The following is a 20,448-nucleotide window of genomic DNA, read 5'->3' as shown; positions in this document are numbered from 1 at the left end:
GGACCAGCAGCATCAGTGTCAGCTGGAAGCTCATAAGATATGAAGCACTCCAGCCTCCACTCTAGACCTGCCAAGTCAGAATCTCCCTTTAAAAGGTCCCAGGGTACCCTAAAAACTACAGAACACTCCAGAAAGAAATTGAGGAAGACACAAAGAGATGGAAAAATATTCCATTATCATGGACTGGAAGAATTAATATTGTGAAAATGTCTATGCTATCCAGGGCAATGTACATGTTCAATGCAATCCCTATCAAAATACCATGGACTTTCTTCAGAGAGTTGGAACAGATCATCTTAAGATTTGTGTGGAATCAGAAAAGACCCCGAGTAGCCAGGGGAATATTGAAAAAGAAAACCAGAGCCAGAGGCATCACAATGCCGGATTTCAAGCTGTACTGCAAAGCTGTGATCATCAAGACAGTGTGGTCCTGGCACAAAACAGACACAGAGATCAATGGAACAGAATAGAGAATCCAGAAATGGGCCCTCGACTCCGTGGTCAACTAAGATTCGACAAGGCAAGAAAGACTATCCACTGGAAAAAGGATAGTCTCCAATAAATGGTGCTGGGAAAATTGGACAGCTACGTGCAGAAGAATGAAACTGGACCATTCTCCTACCCCAGACACAAAGATAAACTCAAAATGGATGAAAGATCTAAATGTGAGACAAGAATCCATCAAAATTCTAGAGCAGAACACAGGCAACACCCTTTTTGAACTTGGCCACAGCAACTTCTTGCAAGATGCATCTATGAAGGCAAGGGAAACAAAAGCAAAAATGAACTATTGGGACTTAAGATAAAAAGCTTCTGCACAGCAAAGGAAACAGTCAATAAAACTAAAAGACAACCTACAGAATGGGAGAAGATGTTTGCAAATGACGTATCAGATAAAGGGCTAGTTTCCAAGATCTATGAAGAACTTATTAAACTCAACACCAAAGAAACAAACAATCCAATCATGAAGTGGCCAGAAGACATGAACAGAAATCTCACGGAGGAAGACATACACGTGGCCAACAAGCACATGAGAAAATGCTCCGTATCACTTGCCATCAGGGAAATACAAATCAAAACCACAGTGAGATCCTACCTCACACCAGTGAGAATGGGGAAAATTAACAAGGCAGGAAACAACAGATGTTGGAGAGGATGCGGAGAAAGGGGAACCCTCCTGCACTGTTGGTGGGAAGGTGATCTGGTGCAGCCACTCTGGAAAACTGTGTGGAGGTTCCTCAAAGGGTTAAAAATAGACCTGCCCTATGACCCAGCAATTGCACTGCTGGGGATTTACCCCAAAGATACAGATGCAGTGAAACGCCGGAACACCTGCACCCTGATGTTTATGGCAGCAATGTCCACGATAGCCAAACTGTGGAAGGAGCCTCGGTGTCCATCGACAGACGATGGATAGAGAAGCTATGGTCTATGTGTACAGTGGGATATTCCTCAGCCATTAGAAAAGACAAATACCCACCATTTGCTTCAACGTGGATAGAACTGGGAGGATATGATGCTGAGTGAAGTGAGTCAGTAGGCAAAGGACAGACATTATATGGTCTCACTCATTCGAGGAAAATAAAAAATAGTGAAAGGGAATAAAGGGGAAAGGAGAGAAAGTGAGTGGGCAATATCAGTGAGAATGACACAACATGAGAGACTCCTAACTCTGGGAAACGAACAAGGGGTAGTGGAAGGGGAGGAGGGCGGGGGTGGGGGTGACTGGGTGATGGGCACTGAGGGGGGCCCTTGATGGGATGAGCACTGGGTGATATGCTATATGTTGGCAAATTGAACACCAATAGAAAAATATTCAAAATGAAATAAGAGGTCCCAGGAGATTCATGTGCACGTTCAACTTTGGGAGGGTCCGCTCCAGTAGACTCTAATGGGTCACACATCCTTTTAGAGGCTCTAGTTCATCATCCCGACGTAACAAAGCATTGTGAGAGAATGTGGTTAATCCCCTCCCAAAATCCAAGGAAAAATACCCCCAGAAAGCAGAGGTAACGCCAATACGGATGGCAATTGCAAGAGAATCGTCTCCTTTGACTTAGCAGTTGAAGGCATATCCCCAGAAATGTGTGCAGTCCTTCATTTTAGGACCTTTTAAACCCTCAGACGACTTGAGGTGAAAGACGCCTCTGGAATGCAGCACAAGACTCCGATCCCTTAGAAATTCAGATCAAAGGTGAGAGTCATCAAAGTGTGTGTGGCCTCCAAGGCAGAAAGGCATCAGTCGTGAAATACAAGAGTTGTGTTGAGACAGCTACTGTCCCTTTGTGCATCTTTAGGAGGAAAGAGTGCTTCTTGAGGCTTTGAACCCTGGGGACCGGCCAATGAGAGAGGCAAAGGCAGCATGTCCCTTCAAGCTACAGGTTGCCTTCTGCTCAGATCCTCCAGCGTCAAGGTCGGGCCCTGGTCAGAGTAGAGTAACCGAATGCTAATTGACTCACCGAGAATTAATGTGCATTATCTTGTTTACGCCAACGTTTTGCTGGCAGTTTGTAAATCATTCTCGCCGGCAGGCTCTGACATGGACTTGGAGCTTGTTTGTGTTTTATGGGACTCGGCTTCATGTCTAGCTGTGCTGGAGGGTTAGAGAAATTAGATGGGATGAGAGAGGGGGACCTCTTGCCTGCGCGCTCCTGCATCACGAATGATCGTTAGAGCTGACAGGACTTGGGGAGAACGCATTTGCCTCCAGGTAAGAAACACACTGGCTGCGTAATGATGCCAGCCCTTTCCGGGGAGACCTTGTTGTCGTGGTTTTACCTTTGCTAAGTGTACACAGGCTGCTGCTTGCTTGAGCATCCCCTTGGCAGCACAACGATGCACACGGACACACATGCGCACATGCACACAAGCACATGCACATGCACACACGCGCATGCACACGCACGCACATGCACGCACGCACATGCACATATGCACACGCAGTCCCAGAGTGGCCGGCAGGCTCCTGGAGCTCACCGAGATGGCCTCGGCATTGGCGCGGCCCGGCAGGTGGGGTGGGGCAGCCTTCCCAGGGCCGCCCTCGGGCAGCAGCCGCCTGCACTTGGGTGAACCCCAAGAGGAGACACACGTTCTCCTCCTGGTCCCACCAACTCCGTCCCACAGTTGTTTGCTTCCCTGGCCACGTGCTGGGAATTTGGGGTGAGTCCCTGTGGTTCATCTTCCTTCTGCAGCCCGCGAGGCTGCTGTCCTTGGCGGCCTGGCTGCCCAGTGCTTCTCCCCTGCCCAGGGCACCTGCGGGGGGCCACGGGGTGCAGGGAAGCTGGGGGCGCTCCTGGCCCCAGGCCAGGCTCTGGGGGTCCTCAGTGTGTCCCCATCCAGGGGAGACGAGCACCGGCTCAGGACCCCACACGCTGCGGGAGAGGGTGCGGGTGCAGGCGCGGGCAGGCGCTGTGCAGGGCAGGAGCTGGCCCGTGTGCGGGTTCGTGTCCAGGTTGGTCGCCCGGGCCTGGCCACGTCAGCATCACCGCACCGGAGCATCTGGGGGAAGGTGTCGGGCACGTGGGGTGGACATGGAGCTGGATCCGAGAAGCCCTGATCCAGAGTCAGGGGCATCTTCCTGCCTCCTCCACCCAAGAGCTGAAGATTGGCTGCGAGCAACAGGACAGCCGTCCTTGCAGCCGACCCCTGAAGTGGCTCCGGGCCCGACACCGCCTCCGAGGGGACATCGTCCTGTGGCCTTCTTCTCGAGCCCGACAGATTCATGACTTTCTTGCCCACGTGTTAAATGGAAGGACTCTCCGACGCGGCCGTTAGATGTGAACTTCCCGAGGACTGTGTATCTCCTGGGAACGGCCCAACTCGGGTTGCATTTGGTCCCCTTGCCAACTTTAGCCAGGGCACGGTTGAACTGTATCTTTGCCCCTTGGAGCGCTGCAGCCGGTAGTAGAGGGTGGAAGGCAAGGCTAGAGGAAGCAGAGCTGCAGCACGATGGGTTTCTACTTGGACAGTCTCGTTGCCCTTAGAGCAAGTCTGCAGCTGACCCTAGTAATATTCTGTGGTTCCTGGGCAACAGCGGTGGGATGAGTACCTGGGGTTGATGCAAATTGCTTCACAGGTGACAAAGGCTGAGGTTTGGTCCTTCCCTTCGCTGATCTGGCCCCACCGTGTCCAGGGATAGACTCGAGCTAGGTATTTATTTTAGAGCCACGATCCCAGGCAGGTGCCCATTAAGGACCCCAGGGGAAGCGGCAGGGGTGGAGGCGGGAGGAGAAAACAAAAACAAAAACAACCCCATCTAAAATACATGATGCAAAATTAAAGCAGCAAAGCAAACTCTCAGGAGGTAGACTTTTTGTCTTTATTTATCTCACTTTAGTTTTTCAGTGAAATAAGATAAGAACATCTGTCTCCTGCTAAAGGAGCCACATTCTTTCAGGTAAGAATGAGAATGCTGGGGGAACACATTTTTGCAAACTTGCCTTAATCTGTTTCTGGGGTAATGGACTTTCACAGCAGCCTCGAGTGCTGCTCTTAATAGCTTCTTGCTCCTTCCAGCAGAAACACACTCGAGCTGCTTTCAGATGTGTGTTCACTTTGAGGAAAAGAACAACAGAAACTTCTCAGAGAGAAAGATTAAACCTTTTCTTTAATCTAGCAGGAAAGAAGAAGAAATTACCTCAGTGCGTATCCCTACTGCTCTAACCCGCCGTCCTGGGGGAAAAGCTGCTTTCCTCGTGACTGAAGAACATTTAGGACGCAGAACTTGGTCCCCAGCTCCTCTCTATGTCCCCGGCTACTTTAATACAGTGAGCTCCAGACTCCAGGGAGAAAGCCTAAAAATACTAGAGCCTATTTGTTCAAAAGCAAGTACCAAAAGATGGCAAACACCTGCTTTTGCCTCAAAGGAAGAGAGGAATATAAATTCTTAATGTTTTTATTGTTAGACCCTAAATCAAAGTCAGACCTTGGAATATTGTTGTTCATTTTTATTTTAACAGGCAAGGTGAAGACCAGGCGACACAGATTCCAGTAGCACAAAAGGAAATAAGTTGTAAAGTCCCTGTTTCTCCCAGGGCTCCTGTTCCCTCCCTTGAGGCCACCTCTGATGCTCTTTTCTCAGGAAACCTTCCAGGGATGTTCCCTGCACACTGTGCATGAGCACGCGCATGTACAGGGCTCCTTCTCCCTTCTTTAACACGAATACTTTCATTGTGCACAGTCTCCTGCCCCTATGCTCTTTTCCCTGTAAAAGATGTCTTGGAGATGATTTCCTATCAGGCCAGAGAGACCAACCTTCATTCCAATCCCTCCTTAGGAGCCCACTGAGGTGTGTGTCATCATCCCCTTAACCAGCCCCGCCTGATGGGGGTTTAGGCCCTTGTGATCCATTCACCAGTACAGTGTTGGAATGAATATTCTTGTGTCTTAAAGCACAGAGTATTTTTGAATCATGAACGGACATCACATCCACTGGTTCCTACATCTCTCCTCTTGTGTGGGTGCAAGTTTCTCCCAGGCCTGGCAGAAAAACTTGAGCAGCCTTAAAATTGTATTTTATTTTTGAAATATTAGCTACAGACCGGAGCACAGCGCTGATTTCTGCATGTGGGATTTCCCTCTGATTTAGGTTAGCTGCTACCAACCTAGCCAGGGAAGACGCGAGAGCTGCTCCCACAAAGCTACCGGATCAGTTACGGAGCAAATAAGAGCCTCTCTGCTACAATAGTAGGGTCACAGAAGTCATCCTAACAGCCTGAGGAAATCAATTCCAGCAATAGTCTAGGAACCACCTCTGACTCAGGGCTTTCTGGATGCACAGAATTCCTGCCTCTGCATTGATAAGGTCATACATATGTATGCACCAGAACCCAGGGCTCCCCAGGGCTCTGCTTTTCAACTCTGAATAAACAGAAACTGGAGCACATTTGGAATGAAGACTGAAGGCTCTGGGAATATTGGAGCTTTGTACTTTTATTTTTTAAATAGCAGGCATGTTTTGGGGATGGATAAATTGGGAGCTAGCTACGCAGGGATGGTGAGGTAATCCTTCTACCCATCAGATGCAGCGCCATGCAAAGATAACCAAGGTCGTCCTTAAAAGCTACAAGCTTCCTATTCAGGGTACAATTGCCGGAGAAGATTTGTTCTTTGATTTGTTCTTCGATTGATAAAGGAAAAGGAAAACAGCACTGGGGAGGGGCAGGCAATACCTAGGGAGTGAGAAGAACACAGGTTGAGAGTTAGACGACCTGATGTTATCAGTTCAAGCAGTGCACGATTTCCTTGGAGTCAGAAAGCCCAGGTCGCACTTGAGTAAAAAAAAAAAAAAAAAAAAAAAAAAAAAAAAGACACGTATTCATTCTACATGATTACATGATTGTCTTGACTGGGATATAGAAGCATCATGCAGCCAGTCTCTCTTCACCTTTCAAGCTTTTGTCTTCTCCATGTTGGCTTTATTCTCAGGCTCCAAATGGTGTATTCTGGGCACCAGCAGCTCCTGCCCTGAATCTTCCCAGGCTCAAGGCTCCCAGACAGGAGAAGCTCCTTTTCCCCTAAGAGTTTAAACAGATGGCTAAGGGTCTAAGGTCAGAGTGCTCTTACCAAGTTCATGGGGGAATGGATATGGGGTGCCCCTGGATTTATAACTGCCCAAACCAACCTCTGAGGAATAGGCATATGGCTTTGGTTCAGCTAACTTCTTATTGTCTGACTTTCCTCGTTTGTAAAGTATGGTCAACCTGGATCTTTTTTTGTGAATAGCTCCAGTTCTAAATTAATTTCCTTTCTTCTATGCATCCTTTGCATTTTCACTTATATTGAGCATTGATCCTAGACAGGCAATCTCCTGGTTCCTGTTCTTGACTGTTTGTATTTTAATACATATAAGAAACAGACGTGTACCTAAAAAACCTATGTCATCTAGGAGGAGCAAGCATAAAGGGCATCAGGACCGTAGAGGAGAACAGCTAATTCACTTGTGATCATAGCATTTGAATCTAGTTTGAAACTTGACTCCAACACTAGGAGGCTGCATACATGGAAGAGAAGGGCAAAGTTGGAATTACTGGCAAGGAGGAAAGTGCATTGAGTTACTAGAGTCCTCTACACTGTTCCTCCTGGTGGTGTCCACAGGGGGTTGAGGAAAAACATAGAGATGAATCAGAGACGTCCACCAAATAAAGAGTGGACAAGCATGATTTCTGAGCATCAAGAAACTGAGTTAGGAAACAAATGCTCCAAGATAATTAGGTTATCCTATCTATAATTATCCTGTAATTATTATTCTAATAAGAGATTGTCAAGGAACAAAACAAATCCCACTTCATTAAGCCCAACTAAACCATGTCAACCACCGTCACACCAGGAAACAGCATAGCCCGTTGTATGAAGTTGGAAATCGACTGACAAGGGAGATTGGAATTTTTTTTTCCCCTAAAATTTTGAAACCGAAGAGAGTCTCCCTTGTGATGGATTGTGTGTTCATACCTGAAGTCAGACGAATAAATTAGAAGACCCCTTAAAGCCCTAGGGTCCTCACATTCTAATATTTGGTTTTACCTCAATGGCTGTTCTATGAAGTGACTTTACCCCAAATGAAAAATTGCTGCTGTTTAGTGGTTGATGCTGATGAAGGAGACGTGGGCCTGGGAACTATTTTAAAGAATACAAAGAGAATTCCATTCCCTCTAAATTGTGGCAGAAAATAACAACCAGAATTATCAGAAAAAAATAACATTTATCTTCTTGAGCATATTCTCGTCGAGAATGCCAGAAGGCATCCCAGGGAGGATCGCTGCAAAGACAGGAACTGTGGGAACAGAAGGGAGTTAATCAGGGTTGAAAGATTGAGTCTTCCTACTCTGACTTCCCTTTCTAATCCAGTTCTCCAGAGCACATTCTTAAGAGAATATATATATATATATATATATATATATATATATATATATATTCCTTTTTCTAGGCAGAGTTAATTGCAGTTTTATTTAGGAATAAGAGAGTGCCTTACTTTACCCTTTAAAGTTCCTTCTAGGACTATTGTGATTCTATTAGAATGCCTTAGGCATTAAATAGAGGCAGGAAACTAAATATGTGTTCTTGGCTCTCACATAAAAAGGAGAAAAATTGTTTCAAAGACAAGAAAGGGAAAAAAGGAAGTCTTTCCTCTTCAGTGTTTACTTTTCACAGGAATACAAATATTTAGCATTGTTGTGATTTTCACACTGGAGATGAATGTCAGTTTACTGCAAAGATGTGAATTAATTCTTGAAGTTAAGTCTTAATACTCAAAATGAATTTTCGATCACATATTAGGAAAAGCATGCTGTGCTAGGCACCATGGAGAATGCTGGAGACATAGTCAACATGTCAGGGGGCTTCCGCACTGATAGGGGTTAAGGTTTACACTGATGTAGGTACAATATGCTAGGAGACTTCCAAGGAGAGAAAACTGTCAGGATGAATTCTAAAGATGAATGGACACCTGGGTGGCCCAGCGGTGGAGCGACTGCCTTCGGCTCAGGGCATGACCCCAGAGTCCCGGAATCGAGTCCCACATGGGGCTCCCCGCATGGAGCCTGCTTCTCCCTCTGCCTGTGTCTCTGCCTCTCTGTGTGTGTCCCTTGAGAAAAAAATAAATAAAATCTAAATAAAAATAATTCTAAAGATGAAGTCAAATTTGGCATGGACCCTGAAACAAGTGTAGATTTTCTGACAAGAAAGAAAGCTGGGGAGGGTTTCAAGATGGAAGGCACATGGTGAGCAAAGAGACAGGTGGGAAAGACCAGGGGAACAGGTGTATCAGTGTGACTTACAAGGACTTCCTGTGGACTCTCCTAAGGATATCAGGCCTCTTCCTTCACCACCCCCCACCATCTTGTCCAGTCGACTCACGAAGTAGCCATTGTATTGGAGTTAGAGGTTATCTTCACACTCGGTGACGCAGATTTCCACTCACCAAGGCTGACTAGACTACAGCCACTGCTGAGTGCCCCAACCTGTCAACAGCAGACCGACACTCTGATAGCACACGTCCTCTGATAGCACGTTACTCCACGGGACTCAGCTGGTTACATGGGCCCACGTCCATCGTGGAAGAGACGCACGGTGTCCTCATGAGGACAGACACTAACTCTGGGCCCTGATTTGCTTTCCCTGCCAGAACTACCCCATTCATTGCCTTAAGGCATGTCTTATTCACTGTCACGGTGCATTAATTTTCAGTGTTGCATAACAGCTTGCCAGAAACTTATTGACTTGAAACAACACACATTTATTATCCCACGGTTTCCATGGGTCAAGATCGTGGGCATTGCTTATCTTGGTTCTCTGCTGTCTTAACAGTTTGCCAAGTATAGAGTCTGTGTTTTCATCTGGAGGTTCAGCTAGGGACAAATCTACTTCTAGTTTCATTTGGCTTATTACTGGCTGTCATCCGAAGAATGATCTCAGGCCGTAAAGGTCACAGGCAGTTCCTTCTCACGTGACTCACTCTCTAGACAGTTCAAAATAGGACTATTTACTTTTCAAGGCCAACAGGAGGATCTCCTTCTTCAGTGTGTTAAGATAAATCTTACATAATGAAATACAATCCTCAGAATAATATGCCATCACCTTTGTCATATCTGCAAAGGCCTTTGCATCGAAGGTAACATGTTTATAGGTTGTGGAATTAAATATGGGAATGTTTAGACAGCTATTATTCTGTGTACCACAGGGCTTCTAGTGATAGAAACCTTGGATGCTGTTCAACTTCTTACCATGAAGAGAATAGACCCCACAACAAAGAATTACCTGGCACAAAATGTCAAGAATATTGAAGTTTAAAAGTGATGTTATATGGTATTATTAGAGTAATTTGTTATATGGCATTATTAAGGCATTAGCTGAATAATGTGTTGATAGTGATGATTCCCTAAAATTCTTAGTCTTAGTGAATCTTGCAGGAAAAGCAAAGAATTAAGAGTCATCAGACTTGTTTTTAAATCCAAGATTTGTCATATATTAAATATCTGGAGGGTATGCCTGGGTGGCTCAGTAGGCCAAGCATCTGCCTTTGGCCCAGGTCATTATCCCAGGGTCCTGGGATTGAGCCCCATGTGCAGTACAGAAAATTTACTTCTAAATCTCAGTTTACCATTTATAAAATGGGAACAATAACACACTAGCTCATAGAGTTGCTTTAAGGCTTGAAAGAACTTATATACATAAGAGATCTTTGTAAGGAAATATATGAAACCAAGACAGGTTTTATTATTAGGATAACTGGAATTTAAAAAATACATTAGAAATATACATTGTTATTGTTATAGGACTAATAAAAATAGGTCAAAATGTTTACCACCAGATAATATGGATTTCATTAACCTATTATAGCTGATTTTGTAAAAAAAAAAAAATCACTGATATATTAGAAAAATCCTAAATAATACATACACATACATATAACATATATATCATATAGTTTTTAACATATATGTCATATATTTAATTTGTATATATGACACAACTTATATATATCATTGAAAATCAGTGATAATTTTTACTAAAAAGTTTGGGTTCTCTCGACTAAAAAGACTGACTTCTTTAAGCTCATTTCCTTTTATTTGGTAATATTCTGATATACACATATAGAGAATTTCATCGGGTGAAATTGGATGTAATAAGCTAGCAAATCCAAAAGGATATGCATAGATTCAAGATCACACGTAAAAGAGCAGAGCGGCTCAGGAAGGTGAGCTGCCGATTGTAGAATGTGTGCTTTTTGGACCCTGGGTGGTTTGGTCAAAGGGACACGGGAATTGCTAGGATTGAACTGTGCAGGCCTCGTTCCTGATTGCTTTCACTACAGGCCTCTTCCCTGTGTTACCAATACCAAGATGAGAACGAGATTCACGCAAACAAAGTCAGTATTAATCTAGAGCAAACCAACTTGTCCTATAGGAGCTTCATCTTAGAGAAGGTAGATTGCAAAGAAGTTTAGGAAAGTTTTGCTAAAAAGAAAGGGAAGAAATTTAGGGTTTATTTAAAAAGGGATTTTCTCGGCCTACATGCTTTTGTACCTGGAAACCTAATTGTGTCTCCCATTGACCCGATACCCTCTTTGTCAAAGTATCCTAATGCACCTAAGCAGCAGGTTTCTGTAACCCTGCCGCTCCACGAAGAGTGTGAGTTGGCATTTTCCATTCTGTGTTACAGTAATGGTGTATATGTTTTGCCAAAAGTGCAGACCTTGGGCCACCTTTGCAAATTTCTAAACTTTGGGAAGGCAAGTATATCTTAAGCGCTATTCTTTTGGAGAGGAGGCAGTGTGCGCAGATAGATTCCTTCCTCTCCCATAGATAACGGTAAATGCACAGTGACATTATTAGCTTTTGATGCAAATTTTGTTTTCTCAGATAAAGACATTTCTTTACTCTAGAATCTTTAACATGGTAATACACAATAGGAGGCTCCAAAAGAGGGATAAAGATAGAGTTTTCCAATTTTGTTTTCTAAGAATTCCTTCTTATTTTTCTTTTCTTTTTTTAAGGAAGCATTTGTTAAAAAAAAAAAAAAAAAGTTGCATGCTCTGGCTTTGATGGGCATGGTACTCATAAGGAAGCATTTGTTTTTCAGAACAAATTTTGGGACTTGCGGGCAGTGAGTACAAGTGCTTTAAAATACCAGGAATGACATAGTATCTGAAAATACCAGCAAGATTTTTCTTGAATTATGTTCATAGATGGCCAACATCCTTCTTCCCCCACCCTTTTTTTATTCAGAGAACCCTGAGTCTCTGTCTGGTCTGAAAAATGAAGTGCTCTTCTTAGGCGCGTAACCTTGCCTGGAATATGCAGAGCAGCACACAGTTTCCGCTAGGCATTAAGAACGCCTCTGACTGAGACTGAACAGAACGAAAAGCTGAGAGGAGGCCCCTAGGACTTTGAGCTTTTAACTCTCAAGAGCAAGAAAATTTGATTTTGAAGTTTAACTTTTTTGGACTTAAATGTTCTGGATTTAAACTTGCAAGTAAATTTAATCTCTGATCTCTTCTCTCTGGGAATTTGTTAATAGGAAGCAGTTTATATTGAATCTTGGTACATCTCTGTGTTGGCATTTTATTATTCAAGTATCTTCATGTTGTCATTTAATTTTGTCGCAGGATTTATGATATGCTGTTTTGGATAATGTTGCTGGAAATAACTTGAGAACCAACATAGAGAAGAGAAAGACTTATTATCAGCCTTGAGTACACAGTGGAATTGATTTAATTAATGCTTTCTGACAATTTCCAGAATATACTGGAGTCAAATCTAAGCTGTCCACAAGTTGTCCCAGAATAAAACACAAAAGAGCAGTGGCTGGCCTTACGAGAGTGGTTTGATGAAGATGGGAGCGGGGCTCTGCCCTGAGCGGGAGGACCTCAGCTCTAGTTGACCACTGGCTTAATGATTAAGCTCAATAGTTAAGAGAAGGAAAACCTAGTGAATGTAAGCAGCAAATACTTCTCAACTCCAGATGTTGTCTTCCATGAAGAGGGAGCACAGATAGTGTTGTTCTTTCTCCTTAATTCCCTCTACCCAAGAATAAGGTGGGGAGCGTTCATCATAAATTTTAGATATAAGTCCTTTTGTCTTATGTATGATTTCATATGTTTCCTCTCCTTCTGTGATTTTTCATTCTCTTAACAGTTACTATCACAGAATAAAATTTTTAATTTTAATGAAGACTAATTTAATTTTTTTTCCTTTATGAGTCCTTATTTTAGTATGTCTATGGGCTCTTCACCAAACTCTCGAGGTCATGAGTATGTTTCCTTTGTTGTATTCTAAAAGTTTTATGATTTTATGTTTACATTTAGATCTGTGATCTACTTTGAATTATTTTTTGTATAAGTGAGAAGTTTAGGTCATAGGTCACATTTTTTCCTGCATATTAATGTGTAATTGCTCTAATACCATTTCTTGAAAAGACCCTAATTTATCTATTAAATTTTTTACACCTTTGTCTAAAATCAGATTGCCACCTTTGTGTAGAAATATTTCTGGACTTTCTTCTGTTCGCTTGATTTGTGTGCTATTCCTTCACAATAGCACTCTGTTTTTGGTAAGTGTTAGATTCATTTGCTGGGTTTTTTTGAAATTATTTTAGCTATTCTAGTTTCTTTATTTCATATAAATTTTAGAATTAGTTCATATCTACAAAATATTATTCTAAAAAATATTCTAAGATTTTAGTTTGAATTCCAGTAATAGATCAATTTGGAGAGAATTAACATCTTTATCATGTTGAATCTTCTAATCCAGGATTATGATATGTCTCTTTGTTTAGACGGTCTTTTATTTTATTTAGAATTTTAAAGATTTTAATAAGAGCTCCTATACGTGTTTTTTTTATTTATAGTATTGGTATTTAATTTTTTTGCAACTATAAGTTTTTTTTTAAGTTTCCAATTATACATTGCTGGTATATGTGATTGATTTTTGTGTCCTGAACTTTTATCCTGTGATTTTGTTAAACTCAGTAATTCTGAGTAGCTTTCTTGTGGATTCTTAAGGATTTTTCACATAGCTAACCTTATAGTTCTGGAATCACGGTGTTCTTTTTTTCTTTTCTCTATGAATTTCTCTCTCTCTCTCTTTCTCTCTTTCATTTAATCAATTTTTGACAGGTTCATGGGGTTTGCATAAAAAAAATGGGCTTCAGGGCTTTCCAAGATGGTGATACCTTGGTCAGCTCTGTAGGTTGGAATTCTGAAAATTTGTATCTTGAAGGTTAAGAGTGAATTGGAAATAGACCTGTCCTCTTCGGCATTAAACCTTGCCTGAATCCTCCCTTTCTTTAAATAATTAAAGCTCTCTTGATTTGCTAGCATCCCTGGCATTGTGCCAGGGAAAAAATTAAATCCTCTGTGGGGGAAAAAAACAACATAACTCTAGATCTCAAATTGTCACTTTTAAATAAAATGGCTGACATTCAACAGAAAATACCTAAACGTGCAAGAAGAAAAAAATGTGGCCAAATCCCAGGAGGAACAACATACTGTAGCTAGGTGATACACAGAATCATACAAATAGTGAAAAAAGTCAGATATAGACTTTAAAATTACTCTGTCCAATATGTTTAAGGAAATGAGTGAAAATTTTGAAAGAGGACTGAAAACAAGAAGTAATAAATTATAGAACTTCTGTAACTAAAAAAAATATAATAGTGTAGGAATTTAATGAATAAGTTAAAAATATACAATACAATAATGAACTGGAAGACTTTTCAAAAGGAAATATCCAGAATGAAGCATGCAGAGGCAAAAAGAGGGAAAATACAAAAAACAGCATAAGACAAATAGGGATACATAAAGATTTCTACTAAAGGTTTACACTCTGGGGTTCCAGAAGGAGAGGAAAGAGGGTAAGAACAGGAGCAGTAACAAAGAATTGTTTTGAATTTTCTACAGAAGATGAAAGACACCAAACCACGGATTCAAGACACTATGAACAATAAGTAGGACATATAGCATAGCAAACCCACTAAAACTAATGAAAAAGTAAAAATCTGTAAAAGAGCCAGGAAAAAAGATAGTTTATCTAAAAAAGATGTAACATTCAGTGTGTCAACTGACTTTAACAGAAAGAATGGAAACCAGAGGGAAGAGAAATATCATTAAAGGATTAAAATAATTCATTAGCTAGAATTCAAAGTCTAGTAAATCTTCCTCCAAAATGGAGAACTAAAGACATTTGCATTTAAGCAAACACAGAGTATTTATTAATACTGGATAAACCACTAAAAAGCGTATTTGGGTTCAGGGTTTGTGGAACCTAGAATTCTTTACCTTTGGGTCCCTTTTTACAGGATAGAATTAAAATTTTGAGTATAAAGTTAATAAGTAAAATTGATTAGAATAAAAATAACGAAGAAATGCTTTCAAGAAACCACCCCACACAAATAACCCCAAATCCAAATTGTATATTTAAATTAAATAACTCTAAACATATCTATAATCCTTTTAAATATTTCTGAGTTACTTGCACCAATTTTGCCTATTGTTTCATTTAGACCACTAGATATTATCAGAAAAATATGCATCAAATACTCTAAAACACAATCCTTTCTGCTGATATGCATCAACACAAAAATAAATTTGATGTTTGTATATTACTTGTGTTTATACCACAAACAGAAATTCTGAAACATTTTACTTCACACATCTCCCATCAAGAAAGAAAATGTAAAAAGAAAAAAAAGAAACAAAGAAAATGTATATATTATTCATTTATAGTGCTTTCTTATTTAATGTATTCTTGATAAGGGAAACCTTTTGTTTTTATTAATCATCATTTAGAACTTAATCTTCCATTTATGATTTTGCATGTTTGATAAATTAAAGAATTTCCCACATACCCAAAGAACCATAGGATGTATTCTTGTGATACAACCCTGGCCCTCTATCTTTGTGTCATGATGCCAAGCGAATCAGCAAAACAGATGGTAGGAATATCCCAAGATGGTGAGAAATTATTTAACTATACACAGAAGTGACAGTGAATTGCAAAAATAGATTCCACTAAATCCAAGCTTAAGTGTATGTGCATCTCAGCCTTCTCTTAGCTTGTATTCAGTCAAGTACTATTTGTTGTGAAAGAAAGTTTGATGGGGAGGAAACATGAATGTAAGAATCTGTGGTCTTAACTCATTTCAGCTAAAACATCTTATTGTGCAAATTTTATACAAGTGTTTAATTGTATGGACAGACAAGAAAAGGCCGTTACCAGTAAGCTTTTCTAAAACTTAAGTTTCCATTTCTTCACAGCAGATCAGCCTCTGAGAAAGCATCTTCTTCAGGCACCAAGAAATAGCTGGAAATTCTGACAAGCAGAGAAGAATGAAGAAGCAAAAACTGGCAGCTATTAAGGGTGACTCTAGAAAAAAAAAAACAAAATTAAGTCAACTGTCACTTAAAACAGGTATGGAATTAAAGTACATAATAATGATAGACTGTAAGTCAAGAGGAATGAGAAATAATTATCTAAAGTTCCTGAGTTGTCTTGGGAAAGTGGTGCTAGCAGTGGGGGAACATTTGACTTTATTAAGTATAGGCGGTATGTTTTAGTCTACTGAAATCATTGGAAGGATAGTAAAGGAATGTACAACTACTTAATAAAGAGGAAAATGGAATCTTAAAAAATACTAGTCAAGAAAGGAGAGAAAAAGGAACAGAATGTAGACAAGACAAATAGAAAACATTTAATAAGATGTAGATTTAATTGCAAATTTATTCATGATTAGATGCAAGTGAACTATCCAACACCACTAGAAAACAAAGATTGTGAGACCAGATTAGAACCCAGTAACTTTACACCGCTTATAAATGATATGCATAAACTAGAAGATAGGGAACATTTGAAAGTGAAAGGGTAGGAAGAAATATGTAATTCACTTGCCAACAAGAAAACTGGTCTTGCTAAGATTAATAACAGCCAATGGCAAGAAATATTATTAAAGACAAGCTGGGATATTTTGTGATGATATACTATTAATTTCACCAGGAAGCTGTAATAATTCTAAACATATATGCTATATAAAGCAAATATTGACAAAACTAAAAGGAGAAATAAATCACATTCATAGGGGGCATATTTTAGCATACCTTTCTACTGTATATTTAAGAAACAACACGGATCTCGAGACAAAGAAAAAAGATACAAAGCAAAAGAGGGAATACTTGCCAAACTCAGTTTATAAAGCTAGCCTGACAGGGATATTAAAAGAAAAATTATAGGTCAATCTCACCCATAAACATAGATGCAAAACTATTAAACAACATGCTATCAAATCCTATCCAGCAATACATAAAAATGATAATATGCCATGACTAAGTTGGCTTTATTTTAGGAACACAAGACTGGTGTAATATATGGCAGCCAACCAATATAATTCATCACAGTAACAGAATGAAAAAGAAAACTCCTATATAATCCAAACAGATGTAGAAAACACTTTTGAAAAAAAAAAAATATTTTACATTCATTATGGGAAAACATGTAGAAAATAATGATTAAAAGAGAGCTCTCTTAATTCTGATGATAAATAACTTAAAAAAATACATCAATTTTAGTTGATATTGATCCCTCTGAGATCCATATTAAGACACAGAAGCCCCATAGAGCGCCTTTCATTATCATTCTGCAAGTAAGTGCCAATAAATTATAGCACGAATGCATAAATAAATGATGGGATTGGAAAAAAATAAAAATAAAATTATTATTTACAGACAATGGTTACATTTCTACATAGAATTTAAAATTCACTTGTGAAGTTTCAGAAAATACTTGTTGGGATTTTGATTATGATTACAATAATTCTTTGAATCAGTTTGTGGATCAGCAGCTTTACACTATTGAGTGTTCCAGTCTATGAAATGTTTTATTTCTCCATTTATTTAGATCATATTTTATTATTAGTTCTTTTGAATTCTTGTTTTGCATATTTTGAGAGCATAATTTTAGATATAAATATTTTCCTGGCATATCGAATTTATCATTTTGAAATCTTTCTCTGTATCCCTAATAACACTTCCTCTTAATAGTGTAATTTCTTGCAGATAATCTAGCTATATCAGTTTTTCTTTTGGTTAGTATGTGTAGGGTCTATTTTTCTTTACAAATTTTCTGTATCTGTGTTTTAGATGTCTCTTGTCACATCAGGTTATGATTTTCTTTAGTCTGATCAAATTTTTCTTAAAGCACTTAGTCTGTTTATGTGTAATATAATTGTTGATATATTTCTATTGAAATCTGTCATTTTTAAAAGTGCATTCTATTTGACCTCCTTGCTCTCTATTCCTTTTGTTTTCTCCAGCTTTATTAAGATATAATTGCTATGTAACATTGTGTAAGCTTAAATTGTCCAAAATGATATGATGTATGTATATATTGATAAATGATCAGCATATAAAGTTAATTAACACATCCACTGCAAATCATATAACTGATAAGGGTTTAATATCCAAAATATATAAGGAATGAATATATCTCAGTAGAAAAAAACAAATACTTTGATTAAACAGTGGACAAAGGACTTGAATACCCATTTTTTCAAAGAAGACACACCAGTGGTTAAGAGGTATAACCAGTCATCAGGGAAATAAATGCAAATCAAAACCATAATGACATATCACCTCACACTTGTTAAATGTCTATTATGAAAAGACAAGAAGTAATAAGTGTTAGTGAGGATGCAGAGAATAGGGAGCCCTTCCATTCTGCCGGTGGAATGGAAATTTGTGCAGCTGCTACGGAAAACAGTATGGATTTTCCTCAAAAAGATAAAAATAGAACAACCATATGATCCAGTAATTTCACTTCTAGGTGTTTATCTAAAGGAGACAAAAATCACTAACATGAAAAGATATCTACATCCCCATGTTCATTTCAGCATTATTTACAATAATCAAAACATGGAGGAAGCAATGCAAGTATCCATCAAAGGATGAAAGAATAAAGAAAAGATAATGCGTATGTACAATGGAATGGTTTTCAGCTATACAAAGAATGAAATCTTGCCATCTAAGGCAATGTGGGTAAACCTTGAGATCATTGTGGTATGTGAAATAAGTCAGGCAAAGACAAATGTTGCATGAGCTCATTAATATATGGAATCTAAAAGCATTAAAAAACACCTGAGCTCATAGATACAGAAAAACAAAACAAAACAAAACAAAAACTGGTGGCTGCCAGAGGTGGGGCATGGAGGTTGTGGGGATGGGCAAAAGCCATGAAGTTGATCAAAAGTTACAAACTGCCAGTTATAAAATAAACTAGTTCTGGGGATGTAACATAGAGTATGGTGACTGGAGTTCATAGTGTTGCGTATTTGAAAGTTAAGAGAATAGATTTTAAAAGTTCTTATCTCAAGAGAAGCGTTTGGCTAGTTGTGTGTGTGGTGCTGGATGTTAACTAGACTCATCAGGGTAGCCATTTTGCAATATATACAAATACCAGATCATTATGTTGTTCCCTTGAAACCATTATAATGTTAGATGCCAGTTAGACCTCAGTGAAGACCCACGTGAAGCCACAAGGAAAAGACAGCCATCTGTAGGCCAAGGAGAGAGGTTTTAGAAGGAACTGTCCTGGTTGACACCATGATCTTGGACGTATATCCTGGAGAACTGTGGGAAAATAAATGTTTGTTGTTTAAAGCACACACACACACACAGAGCACCACTGCTTTTTTCCCCATAAGTTAGGGTATCAATCTCCTGGAAGAATTTAAAGCTATGCCACAGCTCACATGTTATTACAGTTAATTGCCAGCCACCTAACCAGAAAAAAAAAAAATATATATATATATAAATATCTAAATGGTAGCACAATTGAAATTCTGATCCACGGCTAGTGAGCCTGTTGAGAGACTGAGAGGCAATAAATTCAATTCAGGGACATTTTCTGCATAGAAAATGACCCACCGTGTTGACCCTGAAATGAAATCAAGCTGAGAATTGATTGGGGAAAAATCATTTGGGATAGGTGTAACGCAGTTATTCATGATTTCATAGTCACTAAGAAATCAGAGGCCGTTTCTCTCATTACTGTATCTCTAAAATGACAAATCTCCATAAATATTCTAGGACTACGTAGATAGGCACCAAAGGTGGGGCTTACGTGGTGTGAGGTCATCCTGTGTCGGTGTTTTCTGTGCCTTGCACCTTATGCCCAGTTTTCATCTATGGAACATAATTGTCAGCAAAATCTCAGCACAAGTCCTCTAGGGATTTGAGGCTTTTTCTAATAAATTGGGTTCCTGATGAAATCACCTTACCCATCTGGCCGTGAAAGTCCACGGGCTGGATGAGAAGGGGTTGGGGTCAAGGAGATGTGAGCAAGAAAGGAGTTGATGGAGGAACGCGTGCCTTCTGTTTCACTGGCAATGTGTAAGAAAAGGAAAAAAAAAATCTGTGGCAAAATTTGGCTTTGAAAGAAGCTTAGATTACTCATCAGAAACCCAAATCGGTCAGGCTCCAGGATGCTAAGGGAACTGGAGAGGTTTGAAATTGGCAGATTGGTGGAAATTTTGCAGTGGCACGAGTCAGAGAGTGTGTTACTTGTCTTTGTGTCGCCTGTGTCTGAGATACAGGAAGCACCGAACACGTGTTTGTGAAAAGGAGAGAGGGAGGGGAGAAGAAAGGAAAGGAAGGGTACGGCTTGTTTGTAAGGTTGTCGGAAGATTTCTCAAGCTAGTTAAAGAAAAGGAATTTGAAATAAAGATCAGATTACAGGTGAAGTGAAGTCTGTATTTGTCATCTGTGGGATAGATGTGCAAAAATATACCTTTTCTGAGCAAAGCGCAGAAGTGTGTCGTGCAGGTGTGGGCAACTTGACATGTCAAAGGTTCCTGCAGAACAGATGGAGACAACCCGTAGCCTTAAGCGTCTGGTAATCCCTCTGGGATAACATCATTTATAATACAAGGGGATGTGGCCTGGAAAGCGTAGGTTCAAAGGGTCTT

The sequence above is a fragment of the Canis lupus genome, chromosome 3 (assembly GCF_011100685.1).
Source record: "Canis lupus familiaris isolate Mischka breed German Shepherd chromosome 3, alternate assembly UU_Cfam_GSD_1.0, whole genome shotgun sequence".
In the NCBI taxonomy this organism is placed as follows: Eukaryota; Metazoa; Chordata; class Mammalia; order Carnivora; family Canidae; genus Canis; species Canis lupus.
The sequence above is the reverse complement of the archived record's forward strand: the minus strand, read 5'-3'. Positions refer to the sequence as shown.